The sequence below is a fragment of the Erinaceus europaeus genome, chromosome 1 (genome assembly GCF_950295315.1).
Source record: "Erinaceus europaeus chromosome 1, mEriEur2.1, whole genome shotgun sequence".
NCBI classification, from domain to species: domain Eukaryota; kingdom Metazoa; phylum Chordata; class Mammalia; order Eulipotyphla; family Erinaceidae; genus Erinaceus; species Erinaceus europaeus.
In genome coordinates this window covers 39,727,144-39,734,714 of record NC_080162.1, presented here as the reverse complement: position 1 = coordinate 39,734,714, position 7,571 = coordinate 39,727,144, and positions in this window count along the sequence as shown.

Here is a 7,571-nt window from a genome sequence, read left to right as displayed (position 1 = left end):
GAATAAATAAAGTATTAAAAAAGAAAATTATCTGTTATTTATCTGTTATTTATTTACCATATATGTTTTGTCCATTTTATAGTTATTGTATTATTACAATTTTTTGTCAAACAATAAAATAATCTAGAATGAGTAAAAGGAAAAGCAGATAGTTTAGTGGGTTCAGTAGATGGCAAGAGGTCTTATTTTATATGCATGGAGAATGAATTCATCATGGTATGGGAGGTGGCATAGTGGTTAAATCATTGGACTCTCAAGCAGTAGGTCCTAAGTTCAGTCCCTGGCAGCACATGTGCCAGAGTAATGTCTGGTTCTTTCTTTCTCCTATCTTTCTGATGAATAAATAAATAAATTCTAAAAAGAGAGAGAGAGAATGAATTCATCAATAATATTACTTTCATTTGTTTATTTAAAATATTATATGGAGGGGGGCCTGGCAGTAGCACAGAGAGTTAAGGACACATGGTGCCAAGCACAAAGACCTGCAGAAGGATCCCGGTCAGAGGTCCCGTCTTCCCACCTGCAGGGGAGTCACTTCACAGGAGGTGAAGCAGGTATGCAGGTGTCTATCTTTCTCTGCCCCTCTCTGTCTTCCTGTCCTCTCTCGATTTCTCTCTGTCCTATCTTACAACGACGACAGCAATAACAACAATGATAATAAATAAATTAAAACGGAAACAAAAGGGAATAAATAAATTTAAAAAAAGAAAGAAGAAAAATAAAAGAGAAAGAGATATGGAGACGGAGTAAGGGGAAAACATCACAGAACCACAGTTTCCCACAATGCAATGAGGGTCAGGCTTAATTATGCGTTGCATACTTAGCAAAGGAAGTGTCTTCCCAGGTGAGCTATCTTGCCAGCCCAAGTCCTTTTGTTTTTTTCTTTCTTTCTCAGCAGGTATGGTGAACTTGGAAAGAAAGAGAAAGACACTTGCAGACCTGCTTCAGTGCCTGTGAAGCGACTCCCCTACGGGTGGGGAGCCAGGTCCTTAGGTGGGTCCTTGTGCTTTATGCCACCTACACTTAACCCATTGCACTACCGCCGACTCCCTATTTTTCTTCTTTCTTTCTTTCTTTCTTTCTTTTTTTCTTTCTTTCTTTCTTTCTTTCTTTCTTTCTTTTATTATTATTATTTTTTTTTTTAATTTTTCTTCTTTCTTTCTTTCCTCCATCCCCAGCACTGCTCAACTCTGGCTTATGGTGGTTCTGGGGATTGAACTTGGGACCTCAAAGCCTCAGGTCTGAAAGTCTTTTTACATAACCATTATTCTGTCTCCTTAGCACTCTATATCTCTTTCTGAAAAAAAGAGCCTGTAGCTGTGAAGTCCAGGCAATGATAAAACACATACATACATATATACATATGCGCATAGAAAAATAGTGTATGGATTAAAAGAAACAAACATTTCATTATTCAATGACAATATGACTCACTACATCAGAATTGAAGAGTCAATAAACCATCACAAAATTATAAAGGAATTTGGTAAGATTACTGGGGGAAAAAAGCAATCTATACTCATTTGCTTTCTGGGCCACGTATAGATATTGCTTTAATCACTAAAAATGAGTGATTTTATTATGCATGAGTGTAAATCTATACATTGCAGTCCAGCAACCATTGAAAGATAAAGTCTCCGTCTACCCATTTCCATACCCAGCACCAGGCACTTCCTTTGCTCCCCCCCCCCTTTTATCTGACAGAACAGAAAGAAATTGAGGGTGGGGGAAGATAGCATTATGGTTATGCAAAGTCAGTCTCATCAAGGTCCCAGGCTCAATTCCCCTGCATCATCATAATCCAGAGCTAAGCTGTGCTCTGGTAAAAATAAATAAGTAAGTGCAGAGCCTAGATTCTATTTAGAAAAGTAAAGAAATTGGGGAGGGGAGAGATAGAATGGAAGAGAGATACCTGCAGCTTCACTGCTCATAAAGCTTCCCTCTCTGCAGCTGTGGACCAGGGGCTTGAACCTGGGTCCTTGAGCATGGTAACACACAGACTCCAATTCCTTTGCCTTATAGTCTGGGTCCAAGTCCCACTGGCCAGAGGTGGGCTCCTGTGTGGACTTTTTTTTTTAAAGAATAATTTCATTCGCTACTCACTGTGCAACCTCCCAGGCTGCAGGGCTTCTTTTCTTACTGTCACTCTCCATTGTATGCGCTGCAGGTACAGGAGCAGAGAGCCTAGCACACAGGGAAGAGGGGGGGCACCTGCGAAAAGATTACTTAAGGAATTACTAGCAATGTTTACTGAGTATGTTCTGCTGGTTTGTCTCATATGACAACAGTCTCCCTTTGCTGTGGGTTTCACTTCCTACAATTTCAGTTATCCATTGGTCAAAACTACGGTTGAAAACTATGTTTAGGGAGTCGGGCTGTAGCGCAGAGCGCAGGTGGCGCAAAGCACAAAGACCGGCATAAGGATCCCGGTTAGAATCCTGGCTCCCCACCTGCAGGGGAGTAGCTTCACAGGGGGTGAAGCAGGTCTGCAGGTGTCTATCTTTCTCTCCTCCTCTCTCCATTTCTCTCTGTCCTATCCAACAACAACAACAACAATAATAACTACAACAATAAAACAACAAGGGCAACAAAAGGGAATAAATAAATAAAATAAATATTTTTTTAAAAAGAAAACTATGTTTAATATAGTGTTTTTTTTAATTTCATTTATTTATTAATGAAAAAGATAGGAGTGGTCCAGAAGGTGGCTCAGTGGATAAAGCATTAGATCCTCAAGCATGAGGTCCTAGTTATTTCTCTCTCTCCTCCTATCTTTCTCAATAATAAATAAATAAAATCTTAAAAAATAAATAAAAAGAAGAAAGAAAGATAGGAAGAGAAAGAGAAAGAACCATCCTGGTACATGTGCTGCCAGGGATTGAACTCTGGACCTTATACTTGAGAGTCCAAATGCTTTACCCATTGTGCTACCTCCCAGACCAACAATATAATGTATTTTTAAAATATATTTTAGCAGAGAGACTCTCATACCTGAGGCCCCAAAGTCCTTGGTTCAGTCCCCCACACCACCATAAACCAGAGCTGAGCAGTGCTCTGGTAAAAAAAAATAATAATATAATATATATAAATAATTTGGGGGGCTAGGTGGTTGTGCATCTAGTTGAGCATACATGTTACAGTGTGCAATGACCCAGATTCAAGCCCTCAGGTACCTACCGGGATTCTTGGAATCTCTTTCCCTCCTCCATAAACTGGGTCAACTGTTATTTCAAAAGAGCACCAGCACCATTACTGCTGAGCGGCTGAGCACGTACCAAGAGTAGAAGTTTGTCAGTTTGACCTTGATCAGAATCTCTAAGACACCTGGGATCCACCACTAGCCACCAGTTTGTTATTCACAAGTCCTAGGGTGGGACCTTTTGATTTGCATTTATAATGTCTTCTCAAGTGCTGCAGAGGCCACCTGTGGGGAACCTTGCTTTGAGAACCTCTCTTCTAGAGTTTAGGGAGATGGCTAATAAGAGGGAAAGGCTAACTCCCAGCAGGAAAGGGGAAGAACATTTTTGGAGGCACAGCCTGTATGCTGGGTCTTTCCTGGACTAACACACCTCGTCCTTTCCACTGGGGACCACCTATGGAGTTAGAGGTGGGCAGGATTTGGGACAGCACCTCTTTCATTCTTTTCTTTTCTTTCTTTCTTTCTTTTTGCCTCCAGGGTTATCGCTGGGGCTCGGGTGCCACCACTATGAATCCACTGCTCCTGGAGGCTATTTTTCCCATTTTGTTGCCCTTGTTGTGATTGTTATTGTTGTTATAGCTGTTGTTGTTGTTGGACAGGACCGAGAGAAATCGAGACAGAGGATGGGAAGACAAAGTGGGGGAGAGAAAGATAGACACCTGCAAACCTACTACACCGTTTGTGAAGTCAACCTCTGCAGGTGGGGAGCCAAGGACTCAAACCAGGATCCTTAAGCCAGTCCTTGTGCTTTGCGCCATGTTCGCTTAACCCGCTATGCTACCGTGCAGACCCCCCCACACCCCTTTGATTATTTTCTTCTTACACTTTCTTCCCAGTGTTCTACTACTACCTAGACAAATCAGTGACTTTCTCTTGGTCTCAGTTACCAAGTCTGTTCAGTGATGGAGAAAATAGAATTTTTTAAAAATATTTATTTATTTACTTCCTTTTGTTGCCCTTGTTGTTTTATTGTTGTAGTTATTACTGATGTCGTTATTGTTGGATAGGACAAAGAGAAATGGAGAGAGGAGGTGAAGACAGAGAGGGGGAGAGAAAGATAAGACACCTGCAGACCTGCTTCATCCTTGTGAATCGACTCCCCTGCAGGTGGGGAGCCCGAAGCTCTAACCGGGATCCTTACGCTGGTCCTTGCTTTGCGCCACCTGCGCTTAACCGGCTGAGCTACAGCTCGACTTCCGAAAATAGAATTCTTAACACTGTCAGGATGTGATAAAAATTAAGAGTAAAAAAGCGCAAGGACCGGTGTAAGAATGCTGGTTCGAGCCCAGGCTCCCCATCTGCAGGGGAGTCGCTTCACAAGCAGTGAAGCAGGTCTGCAGGTGTCTCTCTTTCTCTCCCCCTCTGTCTTCCCCTCCTTTCTCTATTTCTCTCTGTCCTATCTAGCAAGGATGACATCAGAAACAACAACAATAACTACAACAATAAAAAACAACAAGGACAACAAAAGGGAAAATAAATAAATAAATATAAAAAAATTTTAAAAATTAAGAGTAACAGAGGCAGGGGAAACAGCATAATATTTATGCAAGACTATTTCATACCTAAAGCTTCAAGGTCCCCGGTTCAATCCACAGCACCACCAAAAGCCAGAGCTGAGCAGTGCTCTGGTCTCTCTCTGACTCTCCATAACTTATTAAAATAAACAAATTAACTATTTTTTTTTAACACTGTAGGGGATATAGCACAGGGCTGGGCACTGACAATAAGGTCTGCTACTATTATAGTGTTTGTTTTCCTGTAACAGTGAACTACTAATAGTGTTTGCTAGTTGAAATTCATACTGGTACAGCCCCCAGAGAGTCCTTAAACAAATAAAACTACAGTTGTATTATGATCCAATAATACCCTTCCTAGGCAGATACCCAAAGGACACAAAAATACTAATTCAAAAGGCCACATGTAGCCTTATATTCACAGCTGCATTATTTACTATAGCCAAAATATACAAGCAATCTAAATACCCTATTAAGAGTGTAATGGATAGTTATTCAAAAAGATCCTCTGGACTGAGGCTCTGAGATTCCATGTCAATCCCCTCCACCACAAGAATCTAGAGCTGAGTAGTGCTCTAGTAAAACAAACAAACAAACTTAAATCCAGATGACTAGATAAAGAAGATAATGGGTGCATGTACAAACTATTGTATTTACTGTTGAATGTAAAACATTAATTCTTGAATAAAGAAATTAAAAAAAGAAGAAGAAGAAGATAATGGGACATGTATTTGGTGGAATTCTATTCTGCAATAAAAAATATGAGATTGTGTTATTAGGCGAAAAATGGATAGAACTGAAGGTGATTATGTTAATTGAAACAAGTAAAGAAGTAATAATAAAAATAAACTGAACCAAGAGAATTAAGTAAAGAAGTGAAAGATGACTGACTATTGGATGCTCTTGCTAACATGTAGAGTATAGAGGACCAAAGCAAATGAACTTGCAAAAAATGGTGATTTCTTGGACTTTAACACCAGAAACTTCCTCCAGTGCAATGGGGGCTGGGCTCAAACCTGGGCTGCACACATGGCAAAACAGCACACTATCTAGGCAAGCTATTTCACTGGCCTGAAGTCTTCTAATTTTATTTATTTATTTATTTATTTATTTATTTATTTATTATAAAAAGGAAACACTGACAAGACCCTAGGATAAGAGAGGTACAACTCTACACAGTTCCCACCACCAGAACTCCATATCCCATCCCCTGCCCTGATGGCTTATTCTTTATCCCTCTGGGAGTTTAGACCCAGGGTCATTATGGGGTGCAGAAGGTAGAAGGTCTGGCTTTTGTAATTGTTTCCCCCACTGAACATGGGTGTTGACAGGTCTATCCATACTCCCAGCCTGTCTCTCTCTTTCCCTAGTGGGGCAGAACTCTGGGGAGGTGGGGCTCCAGGACACATTGGTGGGGTCATCTGCCCAGGGACGTCTGGTTGTCATCATGCTAGCATCTGGAACCTGGTGACTTGGAGGAAGTCTTCTAATTTTATAAAACATCATAACATGTTGGTATGCTTCTAAATTCTGCTTATAAGACCTTCTGTTTTGATCATCACATTAGGTTCACTTGTATTACTTACAATGTGGTCTATTTACATAATCACTGTGTTACCTGGGTCTCGCCCTGCCTGCAGGATATTGGTTTAGTCCCCACTGGTTATATGGAAACTTTCTATGTTCTGTTCCTGCTCTTTTTTTTGCTCCACCCCCTCTCCTAGTCATTTCCTTTTGCTTGCCACTTCCGGTGAAGAGATGCATAAACGGCGATGTATCTGATTAATAAACGAGATATTGCTTCCCAACTCAGCCATGAGTCCCTGGTCGTCTGTCTCCTGCCCGCGAAGCTAGACTGACAGTAACATGATAAAAGCTTTTGACTTTAAGCATCCATAAATTTACTGAAGCCTTTATCAATGCCATTTATCATTTGTTTTATTTATTATTTTATTTAGTTATTAATGAGAGAGATAGGAGGAGAGAGAAAGAAGCAGACATCACTCTGGTACACATGCTGCCAGGGATTGAACTCAGGACCTGATGCTTGAGAGTCTGATGCTTTACCTATGTCACTATCTCCTAGACCATCTGTTATAATTTCTGCAGCCAACAGTTTCCTCTGTGTTTATGCCATCAGAATAACAATCTACTTCATTTGGCTTCTTCTACAACAACCTCTTTCAGTCTTCAAGAAAAGAACAGAAATCCATAATCTTTTTTCAACTCTGGCTCTCAAAACTCCTTACAATTTAGTGTTTTCTTTTCTTTTTTAAAAAATATTTTATTTATTTATTAATGAGAAAGATAAAAGGAGAGAGAAAGAACCAAACATCACTTTAGCACATGTGTAGCTGGGGATCCAACTCAGGACCTCCTGCTTGAGAGTCCAAAGCTTTATCACTGCACCACCTCCTGGAACACAATTTAGTCTTTTCTTTTTGTAAAAAGTTTTTTTTTCCTTTAAAGAATATAATGGGGAGGCAGAGCTATGAGCAGCAGATTGCTTTCTCTCCTCTCCTCTCTTCTCCTCTCCTGGATCAACTAGGAATACCAAAGGAGACAACCGGGGACTGAAACAAGACAGGACTAGAATGACCACAAGAACCCAGTAAATCACCAGTGAGTACAAACACGTGTGGCTGGTGACAGAGAGGAGAGAGGAGCCTAAGGAGAGATTAAGTGACTGCTAACAGTTCAGCAGTTAATCAGTTGAGACACCAGCTCCAGTCTGCTCCACCAACAAGGGGACAGCTTAAGAGAGGAGAGGACTCCCGAGAGACTAACCAAGTGCAACTCTGAGTCTCCATTGCTACTACCCTCAGAATCTGGAGCAGCGACAGGGAGGGACACCAGGG